This window comes from Ascaphus truei, chromosome 1 (genome assembly GCF_040206685.1).
Source record: "Ascaphus truei isolate aAscTru1 chromosome 1, aAscTru1.hap1, whole genome shotgun sequence".
NCBI lineage: Eukaryota > Metazoa > Chordata > Amphibia > Anura > Ascaphidae > Ascaphus > Ascaphus truei.
Window position 1 is genome coordinate 133,880,155 of NC_134483.1, and position 17,571 is coordinate 133,897,725.

Sequence of the window (17,571 nt, forward strand, 5' to 3'; positions counted from 1 at the left end):
CAAACCGACCCCTGCCCTTCAGTTGCGAGGAGCTGGCGAACAGGCAAGACCACTACAGAAAGTGTCTCCTGTAATCAGCATGGCCAGCAAAGCAGAGAAAGAGATGGACATTCTAGCTCACCCTTACTCATTACCAGGAGGCTTCCTGGTGCTCAAGGCGGGTGATAAAGAAATCATAAAATGCCTCTGTATGCAGTGCCGACACCGGGTGGCGTAGCCAGCACAACAGCTAGGTGCCCCCAATGTAGCATCCATTATCTGTGGGCCGTGCAGCCCTTCGTACCAGGGCAGATCGTGGAGGCGGGAGCAGACACAGCTAAACTGACAGCTGAAGCCTCGCCCTCGGCCACGAAAGAACCTGTTGATCTCGGAGAATGGGGATCGCTCCTGATGATATCGACGGAGCATGGAAAGGGGCCTACAACCGCGGTGAGAACCCGGAACCTCACCATCGGTCCCCTGCAGGAGTGCCAATCCCCGAGTCGGAGTTCGGCTCCTCGGACGAGGAACAAGCGACCCCGACGTCGGTGGTGATGCGCCTACCGGCGGACCCCTACAGCGGTACTGCGGAAGAAGCAGGCCTTACCTGTGTCGCGGCGGAGCTGAGTCCAGTGGTGCCGAGATCGCCGGTGCGGAGACAACTAGAGCGGAGGATCCCACGGCCGTGGTGACTGGCGGAGCGGAAGGCGGAGAAGAACCCATCCCGAACCGACGCAGCGGTGAGCCACATCCCTACCCTCCACAGGCGCCGGTGGTGGTGACGGCGAAAGAAGGCCTAGCCCAGGCCCGAGCGGAGCGGAGAGCAGGACCTTCACTTCTGGCGGCGGATGTCGTTCTGGAGGAAGAGGTTCCGGTGGGGAGCCCAACCCAAGATGGCGGCGGTGAGTCCCGCGAGATTGACGATGTCACATCCGGCGGATACAGCGGAGCCGGGTGGAAGATGGCCGCGTCCTTGCGACCAACGAGCTGCATCAGGTCGCCTGAGACGTCCGGGAAGAGCTGGCAGGCCATGTGGAAGCCTGGGAATCGGGAGACGGTGAGCCGGAATGCCAGTCCGATGGTACCGGGCAAGGTAGCGAAAAGTTGCGGGTCGTAGCCCCGCCTCGACTGATAGCGTTCCCCTATGCCCAACCCCCGGCCATAGTTAAGACACCTGCCCCTGTCACTTCCTCATCTGGGTCCCAGTCTAGCCAAGGGTTGTCTGGGGAGTCCCGGACCACTTCCGAAGAACGGACTGGGGAGAACCTGGACTTGGGCGATTGTTTTACATCCGATGATGGGTCGGGGGAGGAATGTATATGCGGAAGGTATCATCATGTCCCAGTGAATGTACCAGTCTAATGAGTGTCACAAGTAGGCCTAAGCGTTTGGGGTCAAATTCTAGATCCACTGGTACATCAGGGATATCGTCTGGGGGAGAGCCCGAGGACAGTGAGGGTCCAGTGGCGGTACCAGAGAGCGTCAGGGAGAGAGAGACCAGGTGGTGGGGGCGCCCAAGTTTGAGGGGTATGAGGCCTGGCTGGACCGCACACGATTTATCTTGAGGAGAGAAGGGATCGTAAATTATTGGTGGGGAGTTGGGGAGTTCACGGACGAGGAACGTATGGAGGAACTTCGCCTATGATGGCATGATATACACTCCGGAGTAGTGGATCCCAAGGGGACAGCCATATTTAGGGACCACTATTGATGTGTATAAGTTTGTTCGGAAATTATCCTTGAAAAAGTTTTTTGACAATTTTATTCCAAATGTTACTAGGTCGACCGGAGATGAGGATTTAGATGGGGGGCCATCACACGCTACCGAGAGTGATGTCCCCTCATCCGACTCTGTTCCTCCGGTATCTATTGCTTTACATACATTTAATGATTTTTGTACCCTGCAAGATATGAATGATCTTTTATCTGAACAGACGGTTGATGATGTTAATATTCCTACATTTTCTGAATGGAATTCAGGCCTAAAAATGAGTTCTGTGTTCTACCCCACTCATGTCAAGGGTCAATTTCTGACTATGTTTGAAAATCTGGTTATAAGAGACCTTCGTCTTCTAGCTCAGGGATTTTCCCTATCCTATATAGATCATGACAATTTGAATCAAAGTGAACGTTTAGCTTTAAAATCTTTGAAAAATAATTCTGCATTGGTCATTAAGAGTGCGGACAAGGGGGGTGCGGTGGTGGTGCAGGGCAGAGACGGTTACATCAGGGAGGCATTACGCCAACTGGATGATGGCCGGTCCTATCGTGTACTATCCGCCGACCCCACACCGCAATTCTTGGAGTTCCTTGTAGAACTGGTTGACTCAGGTGTTATTATGGAAGTTCTGTCGAAGGACGAGGTTAAATTCATTATTCCATCTCATCCCATTATTCCTATCTTCCACCATCTCCCAAAGATCCACAAGACATTGGTCGACACTCCAGGTCGTCCCATTGTCTCTAGTATTGGATCTTTGGGAGATGGTCTGTCAAGATATGTTAATGGTTTTCTTCAGCCATTTGTTAGGAAATTGCCCTCATTTATACGGGACTCTGGTGATCTTCTTGATCAGATCAAAAATGTTAAATGGGGTAATGATTACCTGTGGGTAACACTTGATGTTACCTCTCTGTATTCTGTTATACAACATGACCATGGTTTGGCAGCGGTCCGCCAATTTATTGAGATACCAGAAATATCAATTTTTCAATCGGCTTTTATTTTGGACGCTATACACTTTTTACTCACGCACAACTTTTTCACATTTAATGGTAAGTTTTATTTGCAACTTATTGGCACTGCTATGGGTACAAGTTTTGCTCCTTCTTTTGCGAACTTATTTATGGGATGGTGGGAAGCACTTTTTATTTATTCGAGCACTAATTTATTTCGTCACAATATTGTTTTTTATAAAAGATTTGTGGACGACTTAATTATTATTTGGAGGGGGGATGTCACTACACTTCACACTTTTGTATCTTATCTTAATAATAATCATTATAATCTAAGATTTACATTAAATTTTCATTTCCATCACATTGAATTTCTGGATCTACAATTATTTGTAGACATAGACAAAAAAATCCAAACGTATGTTTATAGGAAGCAAAATGCCAGGAACACCTTTCTTAGGGCGAACAGCTGCCACCCATCCCATGTCATAAAGGCCATACCAAGGGGACAGTTCCTCAGACTGAGAAGGAATTGTTCCACTATGAGTGGTTTCCTTTCTCAGTCTGAGGAACTTACAAGGAGATTTTTGGAAAGGGGATACCCCAAATCACATTTAGCAATTGCATTTGAAAATGCATTACATACAGAGAGAGCATCATTGTTGCCCACACATCCAATTGGAGATTCTCGCCTTGCTAACAATGTTAAGACAATTGGTATTAAACAGGACTCACATGGACTGACAGAATTAAAAAACAAATGTCCTCTTTTTATTTCACAATTTAGTAAACAAAGTGGAAAAGTAAACTCTATAATTTCAAAACATTGGAATGTCTTATCCATGGACACTGTCCTTAAAAAATATGTGGATTCTGGTCCTACTTTTGTATATCGTAGAGCGAGAACAATTGGATCTCATGTTTCACCAAGTGAACTCAAATCTTCTGGTCTCAAAAAACCTTTTATCACTAGGAGTTCCTTCAAATGTGGCTCTTGTAGTGCATGTAAACACATGAAGCCTGCCAAAAGTTTTTTCCAGTTTGCCTTGCCACCGCCACATGGTGTGAATATATTACCAAATAAGGAATTTAAGATTAACAGTTTTATAAATTGTAAAAGTCAATTTGTGATTTATCTCATAACATGTGGTTGTGGCAAGAGGTATGTGGGGAGGACGACTAGAGCCCTTAAGGTCAGGATGTTAGAGCATTTAAGGCTCATAAAATTGAGAGACACTAATCATCCAGTCTCAAAACATTTCACTGAATGTGGTCAGGGAGGAATTAATAATTTTTCCTTTTTGGGGATTGAATCAGTTATTTCTAAATCTAGAGGAGGTGATCATATCAACCTTCTGGACCGTAGGGAGGCGTATTGGATCTTCACTCTCCAAACGCGCTTCCCTATGGGCTTGAACATTGACTGGCAACTAACACATTTTTTGTAAACATTTTTGTGATAGACGTATTATGGTGTAATTAGTTGGTAATACAGATTAAATAAGACAATTGTCATTATATTGGACATTATATTCTTATCATTATAACCTTTGAACTTATGCCTTATCATGCAAATATTATGCTAATATGTAAGCTTAAATTGTTCTTTGATGTATCTTGTGGATAATACTTCATATTTTATAATGGTTGTATTTCCCTGGTTCCTATGATTTAGGTACACAATCTGTGTTATGCAGTATGTATGTGTAATATGTCTTTAAATTTACTTTTCTTGCACATTTTTTTAATCATGTCTAGAGGTTTTTATTTTTAACTTTTTTTTGTATATAACTTAGTTGCAACACAGCTAGTTTTTTAATCCACCTTGTTCATGATTTTTCTTGATATAATAGTACCCTTTATTAAGCATTAGTTTAGTTTAATATAGCTTTATTTCGTTTAAATATGCTTGTCCAGTTAGCAGCAATGTATTTTGTTCTGCTGGAATGGTCAATAAAGCTTTGTTATTGTGTTCCTATGTTTGCCCACATCCAAGATGGCCACACTGCCTTTGGTACTTCCTTTTGCCCTTAGATCGGCACTGAGTCGCTCTGTTATGACATCATCAGGTTCTGATTTTTGGCGCGAAATGGCCCACAGGTAAGAGGGTATATAATGGATGTTATCACATTGTGTTTTATCCTTGAAAAAGAACGCTGCGACGTTCGAAATGCATTGGATGGGTCTTTTGCCACATTAAAGTGCCCTTTTAATCATTTTTTTTTGTCCTGGGTTCTTCCTGCTCCGTTTGTGCTGGTGTGCATTTTGGTCTCCCTTTTCCCTGTATTGAGGGGTATGAGGCCTGGCTGGACCGCACACGATTTACCTTGAGGAGAGAAGGGATCGTAGATTATTGGTGGGGAGTTGGGGAGTTCACGGACGAGGAACGTTTGGAGGAACTTCGCCTACGATGGCATGATATTCACTCCGGAGTAGTAGATCCCAAGGGGATAGCCATATTTAGAGACCCCGTTGAACCAAATGAGCCATTGTCGTGGGTAGGACCAGCAAGGCTGAAAGGGCCATTGTTACAAAGTATAAAAAGTCTCATGGGTTGGAGTACCCTTATGTACCAGAGCCCTTGATGCAGGAGATCGAGGATGGGAGAAATGCGTGGCTGAGGGAAACCATCGAGGATTACATTATGAATAAATCTGGTGGGTACGCTGGTTTCAAAACAGAGGAGAGGATCACTCAGTTGATGAGGGTGTGGAGTGTTAGGCGCAACATCTATATGCACCGGGTACAGTATAGGCCAGAAAGTGGGCTGCCCAGAGAACACAGTGTAACTGTTAAAGACATCACTGGTAGGGAGGTGCAAAAGCCAGATCCTAGGCACTACTATTAGTATGGTAGAGTGGGATTCTCCTTAGGAGCAGTGCATTCTGCTGGTCAGCAGGCACTGTTTGTGATTATGTATCATGATGAAAAGATAAAACTGTATAATGTATTTTTATATATATTATGCTGTTGGTTATGTGTTGCAGTGCTGCCTGGAGGAAGGTCCTGCAAATTTAGATCCCAGCCGGGACGTTGGGGTTCACCAGGGGGAGAATGCAGCCATGTATAAAAATGGTATACAGTCTGTAACAGGGGACTTATCCCTGTTCACAAATGTGCCTCTAATCCAGCAGTGTGGTGGTTAAACTGCTGGTAGCAAATTAACTAACACCACCTGCCTGATTAGAGGTGGTAGAAAAAGCCTGCCTTTGAGACAGGAAGTGACTCCTTAGCTCTGAATGAGAGCTGACCTTTGGAGACACCACATGTCTTGAGCTCTGTCAAGAAGAAACAGCACAGCTGATTGCAAGACACCAAATAAGACATCTAAACCTGGATGCTGATTTTCTGTGCACGCACGGGTGCGGTTCCAGGAGAGCAGAGAAGCTTACTCTACAGCAGCTAACAGATAAGACTTTCATTCTAAAGAGACTTCTTATATCTGCTTATGTTATGCTATGTGTTTTGGGCTGGGAGACCTGCTTAACTAGGAGTTGTGAATTGCATGGGATTTCACTAGAAATACTCCCAAGTGAATTAAGCTTTGTTCCCCCCCCCCCTGTGTTTGGATGATTTCCTGATAAAAAGGAAAAGGCACAATAAAGCCTTATTATAATTTCACCATATAAAAGCCTCCAATTGTGTACCTCTGTGAACGTCCGTCTACATTTGGTGTCCGAGGTGGGACAAGAGGTGTCTTTGAAGTTAAAAAGGACCGGAGATTTTTATGTGAAATTTTTTTTATGCTTTTTGCCTACAAACAGTCTGAGAAAAAAAAAAAAAACCTCATGCAGCAGAGATCAGAGTTAAAGGGATACACACTGCACTGAAACTTACAAAAACCCAGAAGAGACTGCTGAAGTAGCTAAACCTTATTTTGCCTATCACAAAGTGTAATATGGTCATTGAAATAGGGGTTTTGCCTTCCAGCCATAGTCAGGGTTCAAGAAGTGAGTCAGCCCTTAAAAAGGGATAGGTGTTTGTTGTTTTCAAAAGTTTCGCTGAAGCAGTGAATACAGATGATGACCCACGAGTGGTACTGATTTTGCAAATAAAGGTTGCCAAACCGCATAGGGCTACCAGCTGTGAATGGAGTATATGCAGAAAGGTGTGAAAATTGATACAAGACTGTGCTGAAGCAAGGGAATTTTTAGCAAACAAATGCTGAGTGTAAAATTGCCCTATAGGGGAAAAAGTGATTTCTGAACTGTGTAAAAGGTTTTTCAAAACCAATTGCTGAATGTTGAGTCACCCTGCCGAGAATGAAAGGAATAGTCCACTGCAAAAAAATTTTTTTTTCTGCAAGTAAAAAAAAAAAGTCTGCCTATATCTATCTTGGGAGCAAAAAACAGACACCCAAAGTGTGAAGTGTGAATGCCATAATACCCAAAGATGAGACTGAAAATTACTGAACTCAGGCAGAAAACCAAAATTCTGTTGCTGAAGCGGAGAGTTTACACATAGCAAGTAAATGGTATAGAGCAAATAGACTTTTTTACCTAGCAACTGCACACCTTGTATACCTGATAAGAGAAAATGCATGCACAGTACTGCTGATATTGAAAAAAAAAGTCTACAGAGATGCCTGTGAGAGCTACGACCTCTACAAGCAAAATATGCCCATCTGTAGGACTACCACAATTGGGGGTTCTAGCAAATACAGTGGCAACAGCTGCAATAGTGCCTCCTGAGGTCAGGAAGAAAATTACACCTGATAGCCTAAAAATGGAGGACAAGATGCAGCGTTCCTGTAATGAACCCTACCTCACGGAAAATGGCCCTTCCAGTCCAATAAAGAGGAAGACATCTCTTACGGGGAACCCGAACCGAGTCACACCCACAAAACACCCCAAGAATGGTGGGGGTGCCTGAACTCAGCACGAACAGAAAAGACCGCTCCCTTTGACGAATATGATCAGCAGGAGACAGAGCGGGAGCAGCAGATCACCCAATATTTCTGTCAGCTAAAGCAACTGCAAGAAAAGCCTGGCGTATATAATGAAGCTGCTAAAATTTCAAATGAAGATGGAGACCCCAATATCCCTGAAGGGACGGTGTAATCCAAATCAAAAAGGCGGAAAAAGAAAAGCAGTTCTTCACTTACCGTGGAAGGAACAGACACGTCCGCAGATCCTTTGGAGGGAAAGGGGGACCGAGTTGCCCTGCGGCCTAGAGAAAATGGAGAATTCGTCCCACGGTTAACCGAATATCCAGAGGGCCCAAGGCAGAAGTCGTGTACCCCAAAGAAGTGTCTGTCCGGTGCCAACAGTGAGGAACGCTCAACCAGTCATCCCAGGGAAGCGGAGCCAGAACCAGTGAGTTACGATCCCTTGACCAGCCCTGAAGACGCCCTGAAAATTGCCAGGCGTGACTGTGATCTGTTCTGTGAAGAATTGGAAAGGGAGAGAGAAAATAATGCTGAGCTACAGAAGACTGTGCTCGCAATTTACTCTGCGACCAAGACCGAATTGGAGGATCTCAAGACTGAGCTAGATACTGCAAAGGCTACTATTTCCACCATGGATAAAAAGCAGAGCCAATCTGATAAAATGGTGGCTACGCTAAAGCGGAAGTATGAGGAGGCACTGAAGCAGATGACAGTCTTCCAGCAAGAGGTTCACATTCTTCGTATAGAGCTGAATGCCTCACAACAGGAGGTCAACAGTGTCCGGATAGAAGTGGACGTATCTCAGAAAGAGGTTCAGACACTCCGCAGAGCACTTGATGCCTCACATCATGAGACCAACAGCTGCTGCACAGACCTGGAAGTTTCCAGAAAGGAACTACACAGTCTCACTGAGGAGCTGGACATTGCTAAAAAAAACTATTGGTAATCTTGATACAGATCTCAAAGTCTCTCAGAAGGAGGTTCAGACCCTCAACCTAGAGAAGGAAGTCTCACGCCAGGAGAGTGTCATTCTCAAAGCAGATGTGCGTAAATGGAAGGAGGACTGCAAAGAAGCCCTGAAGAATACAGAGACTGAAAAAAGAGAAAATTCAAGATTAAAAAGAGAAAACTTAAAACTGAAAGAAGAAAATTTTCAGTTGACAGAAGAAGTCAAGGAAAAGTTTGAAGCAGAGCACCGACTGCAGAACCAACTGCAAGGTCTGCGTACACACCTCCAGTATGCTGAGGAGAAGCAGCAAACGCTGCAGGAAGAAAAACTGCAGGCTGCTAAAGAGGTACAAGCGCTGCAGGAACGTCTGAATACCCAGTACGTCTCCACAGAGCAGTATGAGGAGCTAAAGGCCACGCTGCATGTCTTCAGAGCATCACTGGAAGCAGAGCTTCGATACCAGGTGACTCTGTATGAGAGGGAGCATGAGAAAGCCCAGAAACTGGAGCAAGAGCTAGAGAGACTGTTCCATTCCCTTGAGTCAGTACACCAAGGAGAAAACAGACGCAGCGGCAACCTTGACGACAAAAATTACAGAGCTCCAGAATATGAAGGAGACTCTGATACAGACTCAGAGGAATCAAAGTGCGCAGATATATTCCCTGAGAAGAGACTTGCAAGACGCACTCAAACAGGTTGAGACTCTGCAGGCCACTAACTTACAGATTCCTCCAATACGGAAAAAGGTATTGGCTCTGCCCAAGCACCAGTATCCCATAGTAACTAATGCCCGCGAGGACAAGGGTACAGTGAGAGTTGGGGACTCCACGCAACTTCAAAACAAAATTACGAAGTTTGAGCCACCTAAGAAAGCACTAGCCAAACCTACAGCTGCCCAACAGGCAACAGAGGTAGGAGTGCAGAATCAAAGCCAGAAGAATCCTTAGCTGAGGAAGCTGAAAAAATAGGACGTTCTCTGGAAAAGGAGGTGGAGGTGTAACTCAGTCCCAAAGAAGCTGAACTGGCGACTCCCTGGTGTGGAGAAACTGCAGAAAGACCGCTTCAAGAGCAGAAAACTCTAAGGGCTAGTCCTAACTGCTCTACAACTGTTGCCATACACTTTGTCTACAAAAAGAGGAGTGCCCGACGCAACAGAAATCTCATGACCGCGCACGCGATAAAAAGACTTTACGTGGAAAAAGTCCTCCTCGAGTGACTGAGGAGTGCTGATCTCAAGCACCTTCGGGAGGAGACAAAAATAAACTGGAGAAAGGGCTCCAATCCCAGCGGGACAGAGGGTTCTCTTCCTCCATCCACTCTCATTCAAGTCACAGAAAGATCTCGAATGAGAGTGGAAGGATGGGCTTTGGCCGTGTTAAGCCCAAGCTTCCCACAAACAAGGGAGGTATGTAACAGTGGACTTATCCCTGTTCAAAAATGTGCCTCTAATTCAGCAGTGTGGTGGTTAAACTGCTGGTAGCAAATTAACTAACACCACCTGCCTGATTAGAGGTGGTAGAAAAAGCCTGCCTTTGAGACAGGAAGTGACTCCTTAGCTCTGAATGAGAGCTGACCTTTGGAGACACCACATGTCTTGAGCTCTGTCAAGAAGAAACAGCAGAGCTGATTGCAAGACACCAAATAAGACTTCTAAACCTGGATGCTGATTTTCTGTGCATGCACGGGTGCGGTTCCAGGAGAGCAGAAAAGCTTACTCTACAGCAGCTAACAGATAAGACTTTCATTCTAAAGAGACTTCTTATATCTGCGTATGTCATGCTATGTGTTTTGGCCTGGGAGACCTGCTTAACTAGGAGTTGTGAATTGCATGGGATTTCACTAGAAATACTCCCAAGTGAATTAAGCTTTGTTCCCCCCCCCTGTGATTGGATGATTTCCTGATAAAAAGGAAAAGGCACAATAAAGCCTTATTATAATTTCACCTTATAAAAGCCTCCAATTGTGTACCTCTGTGAACGTCCATCTACACAGTCCTTTCTCATGCTGGCAGTAAACCTGGTAAGTATACAGGATTGCCAGCATCAATTATGGAGGTTTGCCCTCACACCCCGGGGGAAGTGTCATATGTACACAAGGGGAGTGGTAACATACTCTGTGTCCACTATTAGTGACACAAGAGGTGTGGCTATTTTCTAAGTCTATATAAGACACAGCACTTCCCAAAGTTAGTGTGTTAGTCAAGTGTGATTGTAGTGGATGGAGTTCAAGTTCAAAGGGATCTGTGATGGTCCAGTTCTGGAGGTCTGCAGCAGTTAAGGCTGTCAGATATAGTCAATAGTATCTGCACTGTGATCAGGGACCTGACACAGGTGGTGATCTCCCTGAGGGGAGAGGTGACCCAACTTCATTGGGAGGGAAGAACCGTCTGAAGGGATGTGCAGCAAAGGAATGAGCGGCTGAGCACGACCGCTGTGAGGGGTAGTCTGCCTATGATGACAATAAAGATGCCCAGTTTCTTAAGACCCTTGCTGTGTATGTGTGGAGTCATTGCACAGAAGGAGGCACCACAGAGGAGGTCCTCATCAGACACATCCCCCTGCGGACGCAGAGATCTTGATGAGGTGGAGGCGCTGCATCGTATGTAAGTAGGACTCTAAGCACACTACCTCAGTGCCTGTCATGCTGATATCCCCACCAACATCATGCGGGAGACTCAGGAGTCCTGTAAGGCAGCAGGTGCACCACAACACACATCCATGTAATGGGGACCAGTTAGACCATAGGGGCCAATGTGAGAGTGGGTGGGTCCAAAAAGTCCGTTACACAGTACTTAACTAGGCCCCAGATTGACACCTGTTGCTCAGGTGGGGGCCTGGGGCCTTTATTGCTACTCAATATGCCACACGTGGCCTTCGGTCAGATGGCAGGAAATACAGTGGTGGCCGCTTTTAACCTCCTGCGGCTGCCACCGCGGGATTTTTAAAATCGCGGGCAGATGCGGGCAAATCGCGGGCAGATGTGGGCCGTTTTCGGCAGTTTTGGGCGCATGTGGGTGTAGAGGGAGAAAGGGGGTGGCCCGGTATTAAAGGGGTTGCACCCCATATGGCCATCCCTTGACCTCACCAGAGAGACAAGGGGTTAACTGGACTGTGGTCCAGGGATGAGGTTTGCACCTTGTTGTACCTTGAAAATGTATGTTCCCCTGTTCCCATGTTTCATTATAAGCATGTATTTTAATGTTTTAAAGTGCATTTCTGTATCTCCAGTTCTGGAGGTCGCAGAGAGTTCATATTTGGCCAATATGTGGAGTCACTGTAGGCATTAAAAACTGGCAAAGGTCGACCCACTGAGCCCATCAGAATGGAACTTATTAATATGTGTAGATATTAAAGTGTATATGTATTTTATTTTGGATCTGTTCTGAAAATGCAGACGCCATTTGCTAGGCTAATAAGTCATGAAGGGCAGACGGCTGAGTAGCCTAAGCACGGTGATCAAAAAGTAACTGCCTTGATTGTTACCCAATGTCTAGGGATTAAGTATTAGTCAATCAATAAACTCTGCCAGTCTAATTGTTACCTGAGGGCATGGGTTGGTCTGTTAGTCTGTGTCTCCACATTAGAGAGTGGATACAGATAATTGTTCACCAATAGGCTGTGTTCAATGTTAAGAATAGGGTTGCACAGGTATATAAACTGTGTCAACCCTACAGTTTTTAGTTGTGCTGGATTGCTGGAGTTGTGCTTCTGATACCATCTTGAATGTCACTGGATTGCTGGAGTTGTGCTTCTGATTCCATCTTGAATGTCACTGGACTGCTGGAGAATTGCTATTGGATACTTCTCCATTCCCCAACCCTAAGTAAGTGTTATCTTCTTGCCTGTTAATTGTACTATATTGCTGTGTTCACCTTATTTAAGGAATAAATTATATTTTATTATATCTAAGCCTCGTTCAGTTCAACACAGATACTTGGTGTTCATTATATCTTGTCATAAGCTACCGTGACAAGCTCTATAATTAACTGGTGGCAAGCGGCGGGATTGAACTGGACCTGTGTTACAGTATACTGCGGGATACTGTAACATAGTAGGAACTTGATGGTAATTGCAAGTTCCTGGGACTAAAGATATTGAACACGCAGTAGTGCAACAGTTAACACAAGTTGTAACACCACCTCACTGCTGCGACTGAACCATGAGTGAGGCTGAAGGCTCATCCAACATGTGGACCCGAGCTCAGCTGAAGGACAAGTGCCGTGAATATGGACTGCCCTATGAGAACCAGGAGGTCGCAGACATGGTTGACGCAATCGGTGACTTAGGGCCTCATGCAGAGAGCATCGAATTTTCAAATTGGCGAATTTCATAAAAAGTAGCTTTCTTGGAGAGTTTTATTCTCCATATGCAGAAATGTTCGAATTCTGCTATGTTTAACATGGATGCGTGTGGCGAGTTTAAATGGGAAAGATGCGCGATTCAGAAATGTGTAAACAAAAAATCGCGCATTTTTTTTTCCCCTTTACTATAGGCGGCGAGCGCCATCTTCTTGCCAACTTTTCCTGGCGCGGCAAAAATGAGAAAATCGCGCCATTTTCTTGGCGCGAACAGCCGCTACATGCCGTTCGTACCTCTCTGCATTCGGAGAATTTTAAAACTGGCGAGATGAAGGTTCTCGCCAGCCGCGCGGCGAGATTTTGAAATAGGAAAAAAAAATGGCGCGTTTTCCGTAACTCGCCATTTTCTGCAGTTTTCTGCGCGAAATTCTACAAAAAATGGCGAGATTTGAAATAACGATGCTCTCTGCATGAGGCCCTATGAAGCCCGGCTTGCAGAGCCTCAGGATACGGCTCAGCTTGCCCTTTTACAGCCACCCGGAGATCAGGGAAGGAACCCAGTGCCGGGGCGGTGGAATCTCGGGGGGGGGGGAACGAGTGCACCTCCCGGGAGCAGTGCAACAGGAGGGGTACTGGTTGCTGCGGCTACCAGTCCGTTCACCCCTGAAATGTTGGCACTGATTACTGGGTGGGGAGACAGAGGGACACCGGAGGAGCGGCTGCAGTTTATCACTATGGCAGTGAACAGACCCGCTTATTGCCCCCCTGTCCAACCCAACACAGATGAACTCAAACTGGATCAGCAGTCTCACCAAGTTCGTGGAAGGCACTGACCAGATTGACAGTTCCTTAAAGAACTTTGAAACGCACTGCCGGCGGTACAAAGTGCTTCCCCAGCATAGGGTTGAACGTTTGGACCCCTTACTGTCCGGCTTGGCTAAGCAGGCAATGATGGCGCTTCCAGATGAGTATGCTGATGACTACGAACACCTGAAAGAACTGTTATTGTTTCAGTACGGTTTTACTCCTGAAGCCTACCGGGGTAAATTCCGGCAGGAGGAGAGGCAGCCCCAGGAGTCCTATGTTACCTACGTGACCCGCATGGCTTTGTACGGGATACGCTGGGTAGAGGGCTATGAGGCACGGACTTACCAACGCCTGCTGGACCTCATCTTTCAGGAGCAGCTCATGCAGCAGTGCCCGCCGGCGGTGAGGGCTTGGGTGTACGACAAGAAGCCCAAGACATACCAGAAGGCGGCGAGGATTGCAGATGACAATGTGGCCAGCCGAGCCCTGATGACCGCCAAACCAGTAGCCAAGGCGGCGGTGGCGGCGGCACCGGCCAGAAAGTCTGCCAATACCCCACAGTGGACTCAGAGGCCGCCTGTGGGCAGCAGTCCACCGAAGGCGGGGGGATCTCTGGCATGAGCGCCGGTGCTACAACTGCAACCGCCCTGGTCACATCAGACCAGATTGCCCGGAACCCCTGCGTTCCGGCGGACCCCATCAGGGGCAACGCACCCCAGCTGCGAAGCCGGTAGCCCGCGTGCGGGTGGCTTCCACCACAGACTCCGGACTGGTCTTGGAACCAACTCCCAGTGAGGCGTCCCATGCCACACCTGTCCCGGTTTCATCGGTGCCTACAGCCAGGAGCGGAGGACATCTCAGCGCGGACCTGCAGCAGACGGACGGACGGAGCAGACATCTCACCCCGGTCACAGTCGGTGACCGGCAAGCAGTCGGCTTGCTGGATTCAGGAGCTGCAGTGACCCTGGTCCGACCTGATATGGTCCGGCCAGAGTAATTTATCTCAGGCCCTGGGTTACAGATCACTGTGGCCGATGGAGAGCCACGTTTCTTACAAGTGGCCAGAATCTTTTTGGATTGGGGGAGGGCCAGGGTGTTCGGAGGTGGGGGTTTTACCCGGTTTGGATGCCAATGTTCTTCTTGGCAACGATCTGGGACCGATGACCTGCACCTACGACCGAGTGCCCAAGCCCGCCGCAGTGGCGGCGGTTACCTGGAGCCAGACAGCGGCAATGGCGGTGGCGCCAGTCCCCCAGCCTTTGGGACCAACGTTAGTGGAGGGCGCAGAGGAGCCTGGGGAGGTAAGCCAGGATCAGTTGCCACCACAGACTGACTTACTGTTTCCCCTCACCCTTCCCCATTCTCCGGACAATGACATGACTGGGGGGTGGCCAGAATTAGGAGCCCAGTTTAGGGACTCAGTGAAGACAGACCCTACCTTGCCGGCGTGAGACTTCGGGCGTCCGAATCTCAGGCAGGGGAAGGCACTGAGCACTGCCTATGGTATAAGGGACTCCTGTATAGAGAAGAAGGGAACCCAGGGATAGAGGAGGGATTGAACGGTAAGCGACAGCTAGTAGTGCCCCAGGGGTACCGACAGCAACTGTTACGGGTAGCTCACTCTATTCCGTTAGCGGGACATCAGGGGGTCAACAGAACGCGAGCCCGGTTATTACAGCGTTACTACTGGCCGGGGGCATCTCGAGATGTGGGCAATTTCTGCCGCTCTTGTGATGCCTGCCAGCGAGCGGGTAAGGCGGGCGACCATGTGAAGGCACCCCTGAACCCCCTACCGATAATAGGGGAACCCTTCCAGAAAGTTGCGATGGATCTTGTAGGACCCCTTATGATTTCTAGCAGGCAGGGAAACACTGTGGAGCAGGTGGAGATAGGGGCACAGTTGAGTGCTAGGCAGAAGGGAGAAGCCATGGACATGCTAGCTAAGTATGGGGCCCTCTTCACTGACATGCCAGGGACCACACATCTCACAAAACACCCAGTGCTCACAGGGGACCTGCAGCCTCTGCATAAGCACGCTTATAGAGTGTCAGCAGAGGTCAAGACCAGTATGGAGAGGGAGATAGAGGAGATGCTGACCCTAGGGGTTATTACTCCGTCCCAGAGTCCTTGAGCAAGCCCGGTAGTCCTAGTTCCTAAGAAGGACAAGACCACCCGGTTTTGTGTGGACTACCGCTTGCTCAACGCTGGGACGGTGTCAGATGCTTACCCCATGCCCCGCATGGAAGAGTTACTAGATGAACTCGCGGGGGCAAAGTATCTGACCACTATGGATTTGAGCAAAGGCTATTGGCAAATCCCACTGACCCTGGAGGCTAGGGAGAAGTCAGCATTCATGACTCCAAGTGGCCTCTTTGAGTTTTTGGTGATGCCATTTGGGATGAAGAATGCCCCGGCTACCTTCCAACGCCTGGTCAATAGGTTACTGGAAGGGATGCAGAGCTATGCCAGGGCTTACTTAGATGACATTGCTGTCTTTAGTAATTCGTGGGACCTCCACTTAGGACATGTAGGTGCGGTGCTGGATAGGATCAGGGAGGCTGGGCTTATCTTGAAACCCACTAAGTGTATGGTAGGGATGGCAGAGGTCCTGTACTTAGGGCACAGGGTGGGTGGAAGACACCTCAAACCAGAGCCAGCCAAGGTAGAAGCCATAGTTCAGTGACCTGTTCCAAAGACCAATAAACAGGTCATGGCATTTTTGGGCACCGCAGGGTACTATAGGAAGTTTGTCCCACAGTACAGCGCCGTGGCCAAACCCCTGACTGATTTGACTAAGAAGCAACTGCCTGTGCTTATCACCTGGACTCCTGCCTGTGAAACTGCTTTCCAGACACTGAAAACTGCGCTTGCTGGGGCCCCCATACTGGCTGCTCCAGACTATACCAAACATTTCCTCATACAGACTGATGCCTCGGACTATGGCATTGGGGTTGTGTTGAGCCAAGTGGGGGACGACGGTAGAGAGCACCCTGTGGTGTACCTCAGCCGAAAACTACTTCCCAGAGAGGTGGCCTATGTGTGTCCATTGACAAAGAGTGCTTGGCCATTGTGTGGGCACTCAAAAAACTCCAGCCCTATGTGTATGGAAGGGCTTTCACGGTCCTCACAGACCACAACCCCTTGAGTTGGCTGCAGAGGGCATCAGGGAAGAATGCCAAGTTGCTAAGGTGGAGCTTGGCCTTGCAAGGGTTTGAGTTTACGATTCAGCACAAAAAGGGTAGTGAAAACAGCAATGCTGATGGACTTTCACGTCAGGACTATCCCTCTGAGACTGAGTTCGTTAAGGGTGCCAGCAGTGCCCCACTCCCCGTTAGGGCCAGTGGGCCACAGATCACCCATTAAGAAGGGGAGGTGTAGAGGGAGAAAGGGGGTGGCCCGGTATTAAAGGGGTTGCACCCCATATGGCCATCCCCTGACCTCACCAGAGAGACAAGGGGTTAACTGGACTGCGGTCCAGGGATGAGGTTTACACCTTGTTGTACCTTGAAAATGTATGTTCCCCTGTTCCCATGTTTCATTATAAGCATATATTTTAATGTTTTAAAGTGCATTTCTGTATCTCCAGTCCTGGAGGTCGCACAGAGTTCATATTTGGCCAATATGTGGAGTCACTGTAGGCATTAAAAACTGGCAAAGGTCGGCCCACTGAGCCCAACAGAATGGAACTTATTAATATGTGTAGATATTAAAGTGTATATGTATTTTATTTTGGATCTGTTCTGAAAATGCAGACGCCATTTGCTAGGCTAATAAGTCATGAAGGGCAGACGGCTGAGTAGCCTAAGCATGGTGATCAAAAAGTAACTGCCTTGATTGTTACCCAATGTCTAGGGATTAAGTATTAGTCAATCAACAAACTCTGCCAGTCTAATTGTTACCTGAGGGCATGGGTTGGTCTGTTAGTCTGTGTCTCCACATTAGAGAGTGGATACAGATAATTGTTCACCAATAGGC

The 17,571-nt window shown here is 47.5% G+C and overlaps 1 protein-coding gene across 1 annotated transcript in view; it reads right to left on the reverse strand.

Annotated features, from left to right (window-relative positions):
• The window catches only part of LOC142492387 (perilipin-2-like), a 447,955-nt gene that overhangs the window by 407,862 nt on the left and 22,522 nt on the right, over positions 1–17,571 (reverse strand). The window lies entirely within an intron of this gene.